The 18989-nt window shown below is 43.7% G+C and overlaps 1 long non-coding RNA gene across 8 annotated transcripts in view; it reads right to left on the bottom strand.

The window, feature by feature from the left end:
• LOC128702289 (uncharacterized) overlaps nucleotides 1–16396 on the bottom strand; it is a 29848-nt gene extending 13452 nt beyond the window's left edge. The window contains exons 1-4 of one of the 8 annotated variants that reach the window (XR_008409071.2): nucleotides 16037–16192; nucleotides 15325–15506; nucleotides 10517–10659; nucleotides 10257–10390 (exon numbers count right to left, since the gene is read on the bottom strand). This is a non-coding gene — a long non-coding RNA (uncharacterized lncRNA). Of the gene's footprint in view, nucleotides 1–10256; nucleotides 10391–10415; nucleotides 10660–15324; nucleotides 15507–16036 lie in introns of those variants that run through there. The other 7 variants (XR_008409075.2, XR_008409072.2, XR_011394236.1 and 4 more) reach the window with 7 other exon arrangements.
• Nucleotides 16397–18989: the final 2593 nt, after the last annotated feature.

Here is an 18989-nt window from a genome sequence, read left to right as displayed (position 1 = left end):
CGGGCTGTGGTTTGTACGCTGGATTGTGTACGGCCAGCAGTAACAGCCTGGTTGATCAGGCCCTGATCCACCGTGAGGCCTAGTCACAGACCGGGCCATGGGGGCATTGACCCCTGGAGCTCTCCAGGTAAACTCCAGGGTTGTACCTGTTCACTGCTGTCCTCTGCTTTAATGTCATCCTCAGTGTGGCTATATTAGATTTTATTTTGCTGTGGCGTACTCTGTCACTCGAGTGGTTCAGTGTGAATGACTGGGTGCCCCTGAATGTATTTTTTTTTTTTGTCAAAATATGTGGTACAGCATTACCATACCTGGAGAGAATTCCGGGGGTCAACGCCCCCACGGCCCGGTCTGTGATCAGGCCTCCTGGTGGATCAGAGCCTGATCAACCAGGCTGTTGCTGCTGGCTGCACGCAAACCAACGTACGAGCCACAGCCCGGCTGGTCAGGAACCGACTTTAGGTGCTTGTCCAGTGCCAGCTTGAAGACTGCCAGGGGTCTGTTGGTAATCCCCCTTATGTATACTGGGAGGCAGTTGAACAGTCTCGGGCCCCTGACACTTATTGTATGGTCTCTTAACGTGCTAGTGACACCCCTGCTTTTCATTGGGGGGATGTTGCATCGTCTGCCAAGTCTTTTGCTTTCGTAGTGAGTGATTTTCGTGTGCAAGTTCGGTACTAGTCCCTCTAGGATTTTCCGGGGTGACCCGGTGGCCTGGTGGCTAAAGCTCCCGCTTCACACACGGAGGGCCCGGGTTCGATTCCCGGCGGGTGGAAACATTTCGACACGTTTCCTTACACCTGTTGTCCTGTTCACCTAGCAGCAAATAGGTACCTGGGTGTTAGTCGACTGGTGTGGGTCGCATCCTGGGGGACAAGATTAAGGACCCCAATGGAAATAAGTTACAGTCCTCGATGACGCACTGACTTTCTTGGGTTATCCTGGGTGGCTAACCCTCCGGGGTTAAAAATCCGAACGAAATCTTATCTTATCTTATCTTATAATCATGTATCTCTCTCGCCTGCATTCCAGGGAATACATTATAGACAACAGCCAGCAGGAATTTACCTTTCTCAGGTAATATTATATTTTGTAGAGATTTCTACCCTGGGGGGTTAGCCACGTAGGATAATCCAATAAAGTCAGTGAGTAGTCAGGGACTGTGTCTTATTTCCATTGGGGTCCTCTAAGGACACAACCTTGTCAGACTCCCTCAGCTTGTACAATGTCTGAAGAAAGCTAGGCGCTAATATGGACCCGAAAATGTCTATGGGACAAGAAAGCAGTGAAGGAGGCCTAAGGAGTGGGCTTGGGCAAGAATGTTATACCTACAAGTGGTGTCATATGTCTCCTCTAGATCAAAAAAAAGACCGCTAGGACAGAGTGGCCTTTGTGAAAGCCATATTGGCGAGGGGAAAGGCCATTGAGTGTCTCTAAGAACCACATCAGACGTTTATTCACCAATCGTTCCATCACCTTGCAGACCACACTGGTCAGGGCAATGGGACGATAGTGAGAGATGTCAAGCCCCAAGGCGCCTAGTTTGCGAAACTAGTACAATAGCCGATTTCCATTGTTGAGGGAGAACCCCTTGCTCCCAAATAAGATTAAAAAGACGTAAAAGAACAGGAAGGGCTGTAGAATGGAGATGTAGCATACTGCCGTTGCCGTTGCCAACGGCTGGCAAATGGAAAGCGTGAACTCCAATTTTAGGAGAGTAAAAGGCAAGTTATACAGCTCCAATCCATTGGAGAAATCTAAGGGCAATTGCTCTTTGGTAGGCTTAGACGCAAGAAATGAGGGACAGAGGTGAAACCCTCGGGAGATACGGACAAGATAGTTCCCAATTTCTGTGGCAACTTCTAGAGGTTCTGCGCCATCAACTTCAGCAATCCGCCAAATGGGAGCTGGGTCCGGAGTGTACTTACCTGGAGAGGGTTTCGGGGGTCAACGCCCCCACAGCCCGGTCTGAGACCAGGCCTCATGGTGAATCAGGGTCTGATCAACCAGGCTGTTACTGTTGGCTGCATGCAAGCTGACATACGAACCACAGCCGGTTGGTCAGGTACTGACTTTAGGTGCCTGTCCAGTGCCTTCTTGAAGACAGCCAGGGGTCTGTTGGTAATCCCCCTTATGTATGCTGGGAGGCAATGGAACAATCTTGGGCCCCGGACACTTGTGTTCACTGTGTACTCGTGGCGCCTCTGCTTTTCATCGGGGGAATGTTGCATCTCCTGCCGAGTCTTTTACTTTCATATGGAGTGATTTTCGTGTGCAGGTTTGGTACCAATCCCTCCAGGACCTTCCAAGTGTATATCATCACCTATCTCTCTCGCCTGCATTCAAGGGAACACAGATCAAGGACCTTAACCGTTCCCAGTAGTTTAGGGGCCTCATCGCTGTGAAAGTTTTTTGTACAGACTCCAGGTCTGCAATATTGCCAGCCTTGAAGGGGGCTGTTAGTGTACAGCAGTATTCCAGCCTAGAGAGCACAAGCGATTTGAAGAGAATCATGGGCTCGACATCCCTAGTTTTGAAGGTTCTCATTATCTATCCTATCATTTTCCTAGCAGATGAGGTACATACAATTTCTGCACCTTTTTCCAAATCGCACACATAGGGGAAGATGAGGTAATGGTAGGCACGTAGTCTCGTCAACAAGTGCGTTTAGCATTGTGGATGACGCGGTGGGCAACTGCCCATGCCTGCTTAAAATCCAACAATGCTCTGCATTACGATTATATCGATAACGGCCCCACACAGCACGTTTTAAATGTACTGCATGGGCGCATGTAGGAGACCACCAAGGTATGCGTGCCTGAGAATGCCTACCTGAGGTTTGGGGGATAGACCGTGTTGCTGCAGTTAGGACTATGGTCAAAAATTGGTGTGCCAATTCATCAATAGAGGATGAAAGGGGGTCTTCGCAACAGGTGGTAAGATGGGAGCATAAGTCCAAATCTGCTCAAGCAAATTGCCAACTAGGGCGATGAAACGGTCGGGTATACAGAGAAGTAAGAAGGACAGGAAAGTGATCACTATCATGTAAATCTGGAAGAACAGACCATGCAAAATCAAGTGCAATGGGTAAGGAACTTATAGAAAGATCAATGCAGGAGAGTGTGTGTCCATATTTAAAACATGAAGAGGATGAGAAGCGAGAAGTCTCGAACTGATCACCATGAGTCGCAGTGAGACCCTCCCCCACAGGTGATGGTGAGAGTTGAAATCACCCAACAATATGGGCAGCAGTAGAGAAGAAATTAAAAATGGAATGCATGGGAGGGAGAAAGATAGAGAGCAAACTGTAAACCATCTTTGTAAATAAATACGAGCTGCAGTATAATGCAGCGGGGAATGAACAAAAACGTGTTGATACGGTATATTAACATGTACAAGAGCGCTTTCATTAACTGATTTGTCAGGTAGAGGATCAGAAGAATGTAACAGCATGTAGCCCAAAACGGGGCGAATGACAGCAGAACGAATTTTGGGCTCTTGCAACCCAACACATACTGGGGACAACACTTGGAGTTCTCCTCGACTGCCCCAAAGGCCACGAATATTCCACTGTAAAAAAGACATGTACAGAAATAAAAATGACAACAATAAGAAATGATAAAACCTATGGGCTTTTAGGATCAGTAAAGTCAACATGTGGGGGCAACAATGTGTAAGCAAGGAAGAATTACAATGTCGCGGAGGAAGAGATTGTTGTGATGGTCATGAAATAGAAGGGGTAGGAGGAGGTGCATTGGTGTCCATCAGGGGTGTCGTCTCTGCATTATAACTGGAGATAGACTAACATCTCGGTTGTTAATGAAGCCGAGGATGCCATTGTGTCAGAGACAGGAGAGGCATGGTAAGGAAAGGTCAGAGTAACTATGGAGGTAACCAAAGAGGTCTGAGGGGGGCAGGGAGTATGAACCTGGAGAGATGCATTGGCTGGGTAGAAGAGTCCTGCAGTGTAATAGGAGAGGAAGGAGGTTGGAGAGCAACTATGGAGGAAGACCGGGGGGGACAGGGTGCTATACGAGGGGGATGAACCTCCACCTTTGTGAGAGTTGGAAAGGGGGTGAGAACTAGGGTTTGATTTGAGGCAGAAGATATGTAGATTCTGTACAGGTGATGGATGCGAAGAAAGTGTAGGTCTGTGAGGTCTCTTAGATTGAGAAGCAAGCGAGCAAGATGAAGTAGTAGTAGGAAGTGGTACGGAGGTAGGAGTGTCAGAGGATAAAACTGAAAAAGAATTAGAAACTAGGGTGACCCCCAGAAAACACGGACACAGAGAGATTAGGAGGCGGGAGGACTGTGGAGGTTGGAGGTCTTCGGGCTACTCGAGCATACTGGACACAAGGTTTTCCTTGAAAGCAGAGCTGAGAGACAGCCATAGTGTAAGGCCCTCGTGCTCCTTAAGATTATGGATCTCTCGTTCATTACAATAGACTTGGCAACAGCATGAAAAGGATGAGGTTCCTTGCAATTGAGACAAGAGGGGGAAAGACTACAAAACGTATTGGAATGATCTGCTGTACCACAGACCGGGCATTCTGCCGCAGATCTGCAGTGTTTAGTGGTATGCCCCAAACGCCAGCAATTACGACACTGTTGGGAGGGGGAACTACTTGATGGACCTCTAGGCAATGGCCTGCAATATAGACAGAGGTCAGAAGTTCATTTCGGTCAAAGGCTAAACTAGCGATGTTACTAGGAAAGCGCCTCCGCCCACAAGTGGGCAGGATGTATGTATCTACCTTAAGAATAGGGAGGTTTTGAAGGGCTAATTGTTCTGAAATATCATTGCCGCAAGACAAAAAATCACTCTGTACAATGGTACATGGTAAGGCCACAGTACCTCTGCAAGAATTAAGAGTAGCGTGCTTACAAACGGTGACTGGTATGTCATCTATGGAAGTGATGCAGGAGAGCATGAGCTTGCTCTGAATTCTACACTGTTACAACACGTGCACTGCTTCGAAGAGCGTGGAAGGATCTATTTTGACCAACGTGCTATAAAATTTTTTTAACAATTCCACGATCAGAAAGATAATCAGTTTGGGACGTCGTTTGAAAATAAAAGAATTTTGTCCAATCCATACTCGTTAGCCAGGTACACAAAGGTAGCGAGCATCGCGTAGGTTGATTTTGAGCGATCATTGATGAACTGTTGTCAGTAGGTTGTCTTGGGATGTTTAATAGTACCATGGGCGGTCTGACCTGAGAGATGTGGGTGATCCAAAAACTGTCTCACCGTATTTGGGGAAGCCAGACGCATTGTGAAAGGCATGCCAGTAGTAGTGGCACGAACAGAAACGGGTAATGCCACAACACCTGAAGCAGGTGACGAAGCGTCACCGGCAGAAAGTACCGGGGTATGAGAAGAGTCGAGAGAATGGACCAATAACTTAGCCGGGTCAGAACAGAAAGGGGTCTGGGAGGAGGAAGGGCTTAACTGGAAGACTCCATAATAAAGGTGGTACTTCTGTGATATCTTCTTTCTCGTTATTTAAAAAAAAAAAAAAAAAAAAATGGAAGGAGACAGTCACTAGGAGGCATGGAGGGGCCAAAAGCTCCTCCCCTCATCTGAGGGGGCCTCGAGCCCACAGGTAGTGAAGATGCAGCATGGAACCCATGCCATACCCTATCCTTCACGCCAGTAAACCAGCCCTCCGGGATAGCAGCCTCACATCTACCGAGCTACCTAGGCAGACAAAAGAAAGGGCGGTAGGAAACCTGCCACAAAGCATACCTCCTTCGGCTGCTACCTCCCAGAACCGACAGGCCACTTCCAGAGTTACACCCATTACCCGAAGGGCGCCCCGCCCACTTTCCAGAAATCCGGTAAGGGAGCAGGACATCTTCAGACAATTCAGATTCCAAGGCAAACACCACCCCCCCTGAGGGACCTCAAGGAGTGGGACGAACCCCGGCACACCATCCCCTACCTAGAAACTAATGTCAAAGGGGAGGACTCCAGAGGCTACAAATGGGATGGGAAACAAGGGGAGGGTGGCGAGTGGGGAGGGAAGGGAGGACTGGGGGGTAATTAGGTTCCGTAGGGGGAAGATCAAAAGGTCCAATTCCTTAGACCAAGAACCTCTTCACTACTACAAGGAGCCCCCCCCCCCTTGAAGAGGAGTGAATAGAAAAAGATTTTTGTTCACTGTTACAATCATAACCAAACAATGTAACCAACAAACTTTTGCGTACCGTTTCAAAATCATGTGACCCAGTGGATTTTTTCGTATTTCCAAAGGCTAATGTATGGAGGATTTACTTTAGTTAATAGGAATAAAGGAAGTTGATAATTATGACACATGCAACAGTTAGGTATTACAAAATATTTCTCCTACACAGTAGGCTTCTTCAGTAGAGTACAGTGGCAACAGAAACGGTCGAGATATAATGATGACAATTTTGAGGTGGTCAGTCCCTCAGGGTGATGGACTGATTACATCGTCTTCACATTTCTATAGTTTCTGTTGCCTCTATTCGACTGAAGAAGCTTACTGTGTAGGAGAAACATTCTGTGATAAAGATACCTAACTGTTGCACATCTTAATTATCATGATGGTATGGTACTTTATATCATCATATTCACAGCTATAAAGTAACTGAATAACTCGAATGCACAAGAATAAATTACATGAGCATTTTTAAAAATAAGAAATAAGTGGAATGTAACAGTTAAGATAACTTCGTCTGCCGAGTCTTTTGCTTTCATGAGGAGTGAGTTTCGTGTGCAAGTTTGGTACTAATCCCTCTAGGATTTTCCAAGTGTATATAATCATGTATCTCTCCCACCTGCATTCTAGGGAGTACAGGTCGAGGAACTTCAAGCGTTCCCAGTAATTTAGGTGTTTTATCGCAGTTGTCTACATTTTCTAGGTCAATTTCACGTGCCTTTAAAGGTGCTGTTAGTGTGTAGTAACATTCCAACCTAGACAGAACAAGCGACCTGAAGAGTCTCATCACAGGGTTGGCATCCCTATTTTTGAAGGTTCTCGATAAGATAAGATAAGATTTCGTTCGGATTTTTAACCCCGGAGGGTTAGCCACCCAGGATAACCCAAGAAAGTCAGTGCGTCATCGAGGACTGTCTAACTTATTTCCATTGGGGTCCTTAATCTTGTCCCCCAGGATGCGACCCACACCAGTCGACTAACACCCAGGTACCTATTTGCTGCTAGGTGAACAGGACAACAGGTGTAAGGAAACGTGTCAAATGTTTCCACCCGCCGGGAATCGAACCCGGGCCCTCCGTGTGTGAAGCGGGAGCTTTAGCCACCAGGCCATCCTGTCATTTTTCTAGCAGATGTGATTGATACAGAGAACCTTCACGGCGCGCATAACGGAGATAAAACACCTCAATTACTGGGAGCGCTTGAGGTTCCTAAACCTGTATTCCCTGGAACGCAGGCGGGAGAGATACATGATTATATACACCTGGAAAATCCTAGAGGGACTAGTACCGAACTTGCACACGAAAATCACTCACTACGAAAGCAAAAGACTTGGCAGACGATGCAACATCCCCCCAATGAAAAGCAGGGGTGTCACTAACACGTTAGAGACCATACAATAAGTGTCAGGGGCCCGAGACTGTTCAACTGCCTCCCAGCATACATAATGGGGATTACCAACAGACCCCTGGCAGTCTTCAAGCTGGCACTGGACAAGCACCTAAAGTCTGTTCCTGACCAGCCGGGCTGTGGCTCGTACGTTGGTTTGCGTGCAGCCAGCAGCAACAGCCTGGTTGATCAGGCTCTGATCCACCAGGCGGCCTGGTCACAGACCGGGCCGCGGGGGCGTTGACCCCCGGAACTCTCTCCAGGTAATACAATGTTGTGGTATTTGAAGGTGAGATCCTCTGACATTATCACTCCCAGGTCTTTCACATTAGTTTTTCTTTCTATTGTGTGGTTGGAATTTGTTTTATACTCCAATATAGCTTCAATTTCCTCACGTTTTTCATATCGAAGTAGTTGAAATTTCTCATCATTGACCTTCATATTGTTTTCTGCGACCCATTTAAAGATTTGGTTGATGTCTGCCTGGAGTCTTACAGTGTCCTCAATGAAGGACACTGTCATGCCAATTCGGGTGTCATTTATTTATTTATTTATCATCAATTTGAGCACACATACAGAGGTACAAAAAAATCCAGATAAGAGCAGCATGCCAAAGCCACTTATACTATGCATAGCATTACGGGCTGGCTTAAAATTAACTTAAGATTATCTAAGCAATGATGAAATCAGTGATAAAACATTAATGTAAACAGATAACTATAAAGCACAAGTGAGTATTACAAAGACAGGTCATATGGTTGCATTCAGTCATATGAAGGATTCTGTTAGGTAGTGTATTTAAAAAATAATAAAGTTAGATTCGGTTTTAGGTTTAACATTTATGTGATATAATTGTGAGAAACATTTAAGATATACAATTTGTAAGGTTCAGTTATTCAGTATTTATTTGGTTTTGGGTAAGTGATCTTTGAGTAGAGACTTGAATTTATAAACAGGTAGTGTTTCTTTTATATTTACAGGTAATGAATTCCAGATTTTAGGGCCTTTTATGTGCATTGAGTTTTTGCATAGTGTGAGATGGACACGAGGAACATCAAAGAGTGATCTGTGCCTTGTGTTATGGTCATGTGTTCTGTTGAGGTTGGCAAGGAGATGTTTGAGGGGAGGGTTAATATCAGAGTTAAGTGTTCTATGTATGTAATAGGTGCAGTAATAAGTATGGATGTTTTGTATGGTGAGTAGGTTTAGTGTATTGAATATTGGTGGAGTGTGCTGCCTGTAGTGAGAATTTATCATCATTCTAACTGCAGCCTTTTGTTGGGTAATTAGTGGTCTGAGATGGTTAATTGTTGTTGAGCCCCATGCACAAATTCCATAGGTGAGATAGGGGTAAATAAGAGAGTGATATAGGGCCAGGAGGGCTGACTGTGGAACATAGTACCGTATCTTCGATAGTATGCCTACAGTCTTGGAAATTTTCTTAGAAATTTGTTGTATATGTGTATGAAATTTGAGTCTATTATCAAGGTGGATTCCTAAGAATTTTCCCTCTGTTAGCTTTGTGATAGGTGATCCGTTTATCATTATGTTAAGAGGGACATCTGTAGCTCTGTTACCAAACTGAATGAAGTAGGTTTTGTCAATGTTTAGTGTAAGTTTGTTAGTCCTCATCCAGGTAGATATTTTCTGTAATTCGGTATTTACAGTATTGGCTAGTGTGACTGGGCTCGGGTGAGAGAAGACGTATGTAGTGTCATCTGCAAATAGTGTGGGTTTGAGTAATTGCGAAGCATTTGGAAGGTCATTTATGTATAGGAGAAAGAGAAGAGGGCCAAGGACACTTCCCTGTGGGACACCAACTGTAATTGGTTGCGCAGAAGAGTTTGCCCCCATTTGCGTACACATATTGGCTTCTGTTGCTGAGGTATGACTTGAGGTAGTTGAGGGAGTGCCCTCTTATACCATAGTGTGACAATTTTACGTGGAGCAAGTCATGGTCAACTGTATCAAAAGCTTTACGTAAGTCAATGAAGATCCCCAGTGGGACTTCTTTTTTCTCTATTGCAGTGTATATATGTTCTAGCATGTGTATAATAGCATCATTAGTATTTTTATTAGGCCTGAATCCAAATTGGCAGGGGTTGAGTATGTTTTGGGAGATAAGGTAGGAGTAGATTCGTTTATGAATTAATTTTTCGAAGATTTTTGAGAGAGGGTGTAAGTTGGATATTGGCCTATAGTTATTCAACTCTGTTTGGTCTCCTCCTTTGTGGATCGGGGTGACCCTTGCTATTTTGAGTACTGTAGGGAAGGTGGAGGATTCAATGGATTTGTCAAAGTGTTGCAATGATTGGAGATAGCACTTGTGACACTTTTTTTGTATATAAAGGGTGCTGTAGCTTACCACTATCAAAACTAAGCACTAAACCCACAAGAGATGTCAAATACGTAAGCCCAACATCAAGGAGACAGTTTTCAACACGAGTCCATGGACATTGTTCATTAGAATTACGAATGTGGCGCAAACGAGTGTCTTTAGGCTAGTGTCCAGGGCGTTTCAAATATTAAGCTTTAAGCAACGTTAACACAGTAACAAGACTGTGTTAGTCCCTTAGTAATTACCAAGTGACAACCTTCCCCCCCTCCCACCAACAACTAACTACTCACCCCTAAACCCTTCCACCAGCAGCCAACCCCCGACCATTCCCCCTCCCCACAAACAACCACTGATGTCATCACCCCCCCTCCTCCAGGTCAATGGCGCATTTAGCCATGGAGGTCAAGAATAGTGGCGCCACTAGTCATTCCTCTGCCAGCCACCACACCAACACCTCCAGCTCTTCCAGTTCCATCAACCTCTGGTAATTAAAAAACTTACATTACTCCAATTTCATGGTAATTTTTAATCAGCTTTGAAAATATTTTTACAATTTTTTTTCTACAATGTTGAAGCATTCTCAACACAACTTCAAATAAGTGCTTACTGCAGTTCATGAATAATCTAGTAATGTCCATACTTTCTTTGCAGACATTGTTTTGGCGAGTTGCTACTGGTGATAACATTTCTGAAGACCTGCAGCTTCTCACAACACTGACTTAACCACACAGCATGGAGAATATTTTCAACCTATAAGATTCGATAAATTTAGGAGCATTAATTAAAATGTAATAAACAGTCTCTTTATCACAGCAAAAAAATTTTCAAGGAACACAAACAGAAAAGGACCCCAATGGAAATAAGTCACTGTCTGACTTTTTTGGGTTATCCTAGGTTCTCTACACATATGCTGCTATGTATGATAATTCTATAACTATTGCTGTATAGCCCTTGTGGCTTTGCGCTTCTTTTTGATTATAATAATATAACTATTTGTGTATACCTGAATAAACTTACTTAACTGAAACAAGCCTCAACTGCTGTATGTCAGCAGGACAACATTCACACAATTCGGGAGCTCGAAGCTCGGGGAAAAAAAAAAAAATATACCAACCCCAACCCTACTAACAATAGTAGTAACGAAGCAGACAGCCTCAATACTGCCATTATTAGTAGCTTGAGGTATGATACATTTTTAAATGTCGGAAGCTATGAAAAAGTCAAGTGTTGCGACACTGGGGAGTGGACAATCATTACAACTGAAAAAATAGTGAAAACACTTCCGCGTGCAAAACAGGTCTTCTAACACAGGCTATTAGAACACTAAAGACAAGACAGGATCACCTCTTGTTTGACAGGATGATTCTGCGGCAATTAAACAAGTTGGAGGTTAAACAACCTAGTCAAACCTACTCTAATATCCCTCTAATGTAAGAGGGCACTACTCTCCGCTGACTTAATAAATCAGGTTTTAAATCAATCTACCTGTCCCCCGAGTTTACCGTCCCCCCCCCCCCCATTCAAACAATTTTACATTACGTGCACATTTACCCAAATAAAATTTCCCATAATTATCTATATTTCCCCAAGGTGTGTGTAACCCCTATGGATATGTTAGGCAACCAGGTTTGATCCAAGGAAGGAGGGGGTACTTACAAGCAGTTGCATCAAGATGAAGACCTTCATTAGTACAAAGACACCCCTTGAAGGGCATCCAAATTTAACATTAAGACAGTATACTATGTTGGTAGAATTACCGACAATATGTAAAGTAGAAGGACAAGTGCAACATTTTATTATGGCAACGCTTCGCTCTTCAGCAGCTTTGTCAAGCCGTAACGGCCTGACAGCTCACGAAGAGCGAAACGTTGCCACAATAAAATGTCACATTAGTTGCACTAGTGCCCTTACATGAAAAGTAATAGTAGTTAGGATCATTAAGACATGGTATTTCCCCTACACTTCCATGTCTCTCATAGCATACTAGGCTAACAACTCACACTGAGTTATCTAACCAGTTGGAGGCCCGCCGTATACCAGTTTCCTAACACACTACTATGCTAGCCTGAATTCATAACCTACCTTACCTGCCAGTTATGGCTGGCATCCTAGGCACAACCTGAGGACCACTACATTCAAGCCCCCACACACTAGCTCTATTTTTCTGGGTTTCTAACCCAACAAGGCTAATAATCCTATTCTCATTAATACCAATCTAAATCACCCCCCCCAACTATACTCACCAGCATCAGATGTTAGTGAATCCTTTCTGCCGACTAACACTTCACTTTAGATCACAGAGGTTTTCATTATTTTCATCATTAACGTCTGCTGCCAGAAGCGTTAGACTTCACTACTTACAGACTATCAAACCAACTGCAATTCTGACCCCTAATACTTTTATATCCACAGGAACCTAAACGCCTCATTTTCCGAAATAATGAAATTGTGTAAACTCAATGAATATTTAACTTTGCAGTTTGGCCAAAGGCATAAAATACGTAGAACACCCACCGCAACCACTACCCAAAGCCCGAAACCCACCAACATCCCCACAGAAACCATATGCAATAACAGATTGCACACAGCTTCTGAAGGTCGTTGGTGGGTTCCAAGGCCCACAGTTCTACGTAATCTATGCCTTCGGGGGAGATTACTCTCCCCTGCTATATGCATTCATAATGCATATAGCAGTTTCTCCAGTTCTATTCTTAACCTAACTACCTAAATATATAAAACTACTCAATACACTCTTGGAAACCAACAATGGAGAAGCAATTCGAGAATCTTTTGGTTACTCTTGGACGAGTATCAAGTCAAAGGGTCAAAAAAGTATAATAGACCACAAGACAGGTCGCAAAAACCATGGAGGGGGAAAGGGGTGAAATTTCAAAGGACGTCAGGCGCCCAAGTTTCAAAAAACAGTATTAGTGGTATAGATAGTAGCAGTAAAAGCAGTAGTAATAACAGTAGTATAGGTAGCAGTGGTAAGATCTGCGGTAATACAAATGATGGTAGTGATAATGCTAATGGTGGTAGTATTAGTAGTGGCAATAATAGAAGTGCTGGTAGTCAGTCTAGCAATAAGTCCTGGTAGTAGTAGTAACAATATTCGTAGCTGAAATAGTATCAGCACAAAAGAGCAGTTGGGAAATTGCGAAAAGTTAACCTTCAATAATAAAGTTCAACAGGAGTCTACAAGAGACAAAAAGAAACTCCAATATTCCTGTTGGGCAATGCTAGGCAAGAAATTAGAAGTAAATAAAAAGTCTGGCTAAGATACTGACCATCTTTTATCAACGTTGGAGGATAGAGCTCAAAATTAACTCTCCAATTTAATCTCCAAGACTGCTGTCACCTCTGTAGTCTACAGATAAAGCCTACTCCCCAAGCGAAACATTTCATGAATAATGATACCTGTCACAATGTCTCTTACCAACTTGGTATTGTACACCATTTATAATGTGAAAACATAACAGAAGTTAAGAGAAACCTGGTTCAGGAAAAAAGGTATCAACACTAAGGCCAAGTGCAGTCGAAAGTGGTCTCACAACCACCCAGGTTATACCGAAACCTCTAAAGTTTCCTCCACAAGTGTCAGTTTTGTGAACTTGGTGTAAAAGAGAAATTAGACTGGCCAAAGGCATAAAATACGTAGAACACCCACCACAACCACTACCCAAAGCCCGAAACCCACCAGCATCCCCACAGAAACCACGTGCAATAACAGATTGCACACAGCTTCTGAAGGTCGTTGGTGGGTTCCAAGGCCCACAGTTCTACGTAATCTATGCCTTCGGGGGAGATTACTCTCCCCTGCTATATGCATTCATAATGCATATAGCAGATTCTCCATTTCTATACCTTACCTATCCTACTTACCACCACCTAATTCTCTAAGTTATTACAATAGAAACTAAATAATTGTAGACTTATAGTGTTACATATATACACCACAATTATGCAGCATACTCCGGGTATAGGCCTTACTAATTTGCAGAGCAGTGGCGGCGCAAGGGGTGAAGAGTCTAGGTAAGATCAACCAAGTCTGTAAATATATACTGTATAACCCAGTTTCAAAAATGCTTCCCCCCCCCAAGACGCTCTAATACATACTCGAGTCGTACGCGCTAAACCCACAAGGGACTTCAAAGCATAAAATTACTTGGCCAGGTTCTTTACAACCCTACTGAAAATAGGAAGATGTGGTTAATTCCACATTTCTGAGAAAGTGGTACTGATTTTTCCGGCTATATTATATTCTGCCTAAGGAAAATTTATCCTGTCATGTTAAGCTAAAACTTTGGCTTTGTAGTTTTAAAAATAGGTTAGACAAACGAGTGGTTGACAGTTGGACCTGCCTAACATGGGCCAATAGGCCTGCTTCAGTGCTCATTGTCTTAATAATGGATATGCCTGATTTAAAAGGCTTTCATTACACCCGGCATAAAGACCTCTACCATTACCCTCATGACATTAAACTTCTCAGTATAATTAACCCGGAAGATTAACACAGAATTACACACGAAAATCACTCACTACGAAAGCAAAAGACTCGGCAGACGATGCAACATCCCCCCAGTGAAAAGCAGGGGTGTCAATAGCACGTTAAGAGAACACAGTAAGTGTCAGGGGCCCAAGATTGTTCAACTGCCTCCCAGCATACATAAGGGGGATTGCCAACAGACCCCTGGCTGTCTTCGAGCAGGCAATGGACAAGCACCTAAAGTAGGTACCTGACCAGCCGGACTGTGGCTCGTACGTTGGATTGCGTGCAGCCAGCAGTAACAGCCTGGTTAATCAGGCTCTGATCCACCATGAGGCCTGGTCACAGACCAAGCCGCGGGAGTGTTGACCCCCGGAACTCTCTCCAGGTAAACTCCAGGTATTTATACTCCCCAGGATGCGACCCCTACCAGTAGGCCTGCCAGGGCCAGTAGGCATGCTTCAGTGTTCCTTTATGTGAACAGTGCCAATGGATATAAGGGAACATGCCCACTTGTGCCTGGGATCGAATCCCGGTTCTTCAGTTGACGTGGGCCACTACCGAGCCATGATATATCACACATTTCATGCTTTCCACAATCTTGCAGGATGGATATAGACTACATAATAAAGATATATTACACTAACCAGATTTAAAGAAGCTTTAACCAGTCTTCAATTCTAAGCTTTAAAACCCATTTCTCCAATTTTTATTTCCACCCAGTTCAAGGTAACCTATGGATACATTCCTCATTATTTCCTGGCCAAAGATTTCATATCTGGTCGGGAGATAAGCTAATACTTCCCACTAAGCTACTTTTGATATCAATTGTTTACAATCTTTCCTATACTCTCCCCACCACCTTCCCACCTAATACAATTACTGTCTCCTTCAATAACCACTTTAGTGAACTTATAACCTGGAAATACCTTATAAGTGGGTCCTGCCCACCTCTAACGACGTCTCCAACTGCTGCATCTCCATATAACACTAAATGTTGTGAGTCATCATTTACTAATAGTTGTCTCCACCCCTCAGACTGGTCAAAGTTGCTGTGTTGATCAATGTTGCAGCAGACATAGCCAGACACTTCACTCCTCAGTTACTACACCTGAAACAAAACACATTGGCATTATAACTATGAACATTACACACATTTATAGCCAAACATTACCATGTAATATAAACTAGTAACATTACTGCCTGACATACACCCATTAATGTTTAACATAGTAAGTACAGATATCATTTTCTTTAATAAATATTTCTTTCACATAAGCCTGATGACTAACAATTTGTTTACATGGAAATTATCTGGATCACAACGCGCAAGTTCCTTGGATCAAGAGACCTTCACTAAGTTATTTTCCAATATTGAAAAAAATAGCCCAGAACTGGATACACCATTATAGGTTATATAACGCCTAGTGTGGGAGTTATTGTTTGATCAGAGGAAGGGGAGTAGCTCCAGTTCCTCGTATCAAAACCCCTTCACTAAGGTCAATCCTCCCCTCCAAGACATTAAACCCCAAAGAAAATTAAGACTATTAAAATATTTTTAATTTGGTGACCAAACTGGTGGTGGGGACCAGGAGCTGCAGCTCAACTCTACTGTCAAATACATCACCAGACAATACTTACCTTATTTAGGTGTAATAAAAGGACGAGGAAGCGGTAAAGCCGGCGGAACAGTAGGAGGAAGAGCGACATGTACCTTCTGTACGACCACTGAAGTTCAACTGATTTTTAGTGACCTTGTGCTTAGTCACTGTCCTGAGCTTCACTATAACATCATCACTGATAACTGACAAACTCTGACTACCACCACTAGATGGCACTACTACACCTTCACTATCTGTACTACTCATGGTGGAGCGCTCAACCCGTAGGGGTCATGGACCACCTGGGAGGATAAGTTCACTCCAGGTGGCATACCTGGAGTTTACCTGGAGAGAGTTCCGGGGGTCAACGCCCCCGCGGCCCGGTCTGTGACCAGGCCTCCTTAGATCCATAGATCACATTCCTTGGATGTGATCTACGCCACCACCACCACCTTCAAGGAACCTCTCTCTAGGCCACCACTCTCACCACCAGAGGCGCTCAACTCCACTACTTTTAGTTACTTTATTATTTTTATTATCCGTTCCATAAAAACAGGAACAACAGGTTCCCATTGTGCACAGAAATAAAAAACAGGAATTCCTTTAAAACACAGAAACGGTAACAAAAAGTTGTCAGTTACGTCTAGTGGATCCCAGGGCAAAACCTTAGCAATCACGGTATTGTGCCTTTTTATTCCCTAGTAGAACATATTCTGTGCCTTTTTATTCCCTAGTAGAACATATTCACACTCAGCTGAGTCAGTGACCGGCTTTTGCTAGGCCATAGACATCCGAAATGCTCAAGCATGCTAGTCGCTTTCTTTGCACTTAACAATATTTTATATGTAAATCACACATTGTAAGCTTTGTAAAGAAATAAAAATTTGAATTTGAATTTGAATACTCAGCTGAGTCAATGACCAGTTTATGCTAGGCCGTAGAAATCTCGAGCCCATACACTGGGTGGCCTGGTGGCTCTGGTGGCCTGGTGGTTAACGCTCTCGCTTCACACGGCGAGGGCCTGGGTTCGATTCCCAGCCAGAGTAGAAACATTGGGCGTGTTTCTTTCCACCTGTTGTCTATGTTCCCCATCAGTAAAATGGGCACCTGGGTGTTAGTCGACTGGTGTGGGTCGCATCCTGGGACACTGACTTAATTTGCCCGAGATGCTCAGCATAACAAGTGGCTTTCTATGTAGTAGTATGTCATTGTTGTCAGCTAGGACTGTATACCATGTACATGTACTTGTAGTAAATAAAGATTATTATTATTATTAACTGAGTCAGTGACCGGCTTCTGCTAAGTCGCAGACAAGTGTCCCAGGGTGTTAGCTGTGTCGCCTGAGTGCCTCATTCATTCTTCACCCACAACTAGTAAGTTTATTCAGGCATACACAAATACAGTTACACAGATTATCATACACAGCAGCATACATGTAGAGAACCTAGGATAACCCATCCTATGAGCGGTAACGAAGAAAAACAGAATTACAGAGGTCATAATGGGTCTTTATCAGACCCCACCCGGAATACGTATTACATCACGAAAAATATATTCCAGTTAATTTATACATTTTGCAATTTCTTAATATGGCGTTACAGTCTCAAAAAACGTATATCTTATTACCCCTAAAACATTAGTCAATAATGGATTACAATCTCTTAAAAAAATATTCATATAGTAAACGCAAAATGTGGATACTGTCTCAAGATTTCAGATATCTTATCACTAATTAAATGATTTTTTTGCCATATCCTGCAGGGTTTGCATCGCGATGTCTCTGAAAGCCTGGATCTTGGGGCACTGTACGTGAACTTTCATTGCACATATAAGTACAATAAAGCACCTCAATTACTGGGAATGGTTGACCTGTACTCCTCGGAACGCAGGCGAGAAATATACATCATAATAAAAACTTAGAAAATCCTAGAGGGACTAGTTCCAAATCTGCACACGGAAATCACTCCCTACAAAAACAAACGATTCGGTAAGCGCTGTAACATCTCCCAACGAAAAGCACGGGCGCCATGAGTACTCTAAGAGACACAATAAGTGTCAGGGGCCCAAGACTATTTAACTGCCTCCCAGCATACATAAAGGGAATTACCAATAGACCCTTGACTGTCTTTAAGAGGGAACTGAATAGGATCTAAAGTCAGCACCTGACCAGCTGGGTTGTGGTTCGTACACTGGTTTGCATGCGGCCAATAGTAACAAGCCCTGATCCACCGCGGGGCCTGGTCATGGACCGGGCCGCGGAGGCGTTGACTCCCGGAACATCCTCCAGGCCCTATATGACCACACTCCTTGTATTTATGTCACTGTCATCTCTATACTTCTAGCCTAGCCTTCATCTAGCAGTAACACCAGAACTGCCAGAGATACTTATAGCGTAGCCTTAGTACTATGGCAGTAACAACAGTACTGCCAGAGATAATTTATAGCCTAGCCTTAGTCTCTAGCAGTAACAACAGTACTGCCAGAGATACTTACAGCCTAGCGTTAATCTAGCAGTAAAAACATAACTTCAAAACTAGATTCAGTTTTGCCCTATGGTTTTAAGTGGAGTAGACACGTCAGTCATTCAGTACAAGGAGTGATGGAGGGTCGATCCTCCGTCTGCCAATCGCACCCTGGTCTCTTAACACTCAGGCTGTTGCCTGCTTATCCCTGTAGGGTTCATACTAAAGATACCAAACCAAATGTACACAATACCACCAGGTTGGGGTCTGGAGGCTCTTGTTATAGTTCCCTCCGTTTGCAGCCTCATACTAATGAATCCCATTAGCTACACAACACAAAACCACCTAATTGGAGTCAGCATCCTGCTCACCAATGATGAATTGCAACGTTGCAATGGAAACCTCTAATTATTATGAGGGGAAATGTTGCAATCAGTTTGTCTATGAGTTTGTTGAAATAAGCAGTATTTTTAGTAGGAATATATCCAGGCAGTACATGACTCCGACGGGTTTAACGCTTTCCCTCTGATT

This window comes from Cherax quadricarinatus, chromosome 80 (genome assembly GCF_038502225.1).
Source record: "Cherax quadricarinatus isolate ZL_2023a chromosome 80, ASM3850222v1, whole genome shotgun sequence".
In the NCBI taxonomy this organism is placed as follows: Eukaryota; Metazoa; Arthropoda; class Malacostraca; order Decapoda; family Parastacidae; genus Cherax; species Cherax quadricarinatus.
The sequence above is the reverse complement of the archived record's forward strand: the minus strand, read 5'-3'. Positions and strand labels throughout refer to the sequence as shown.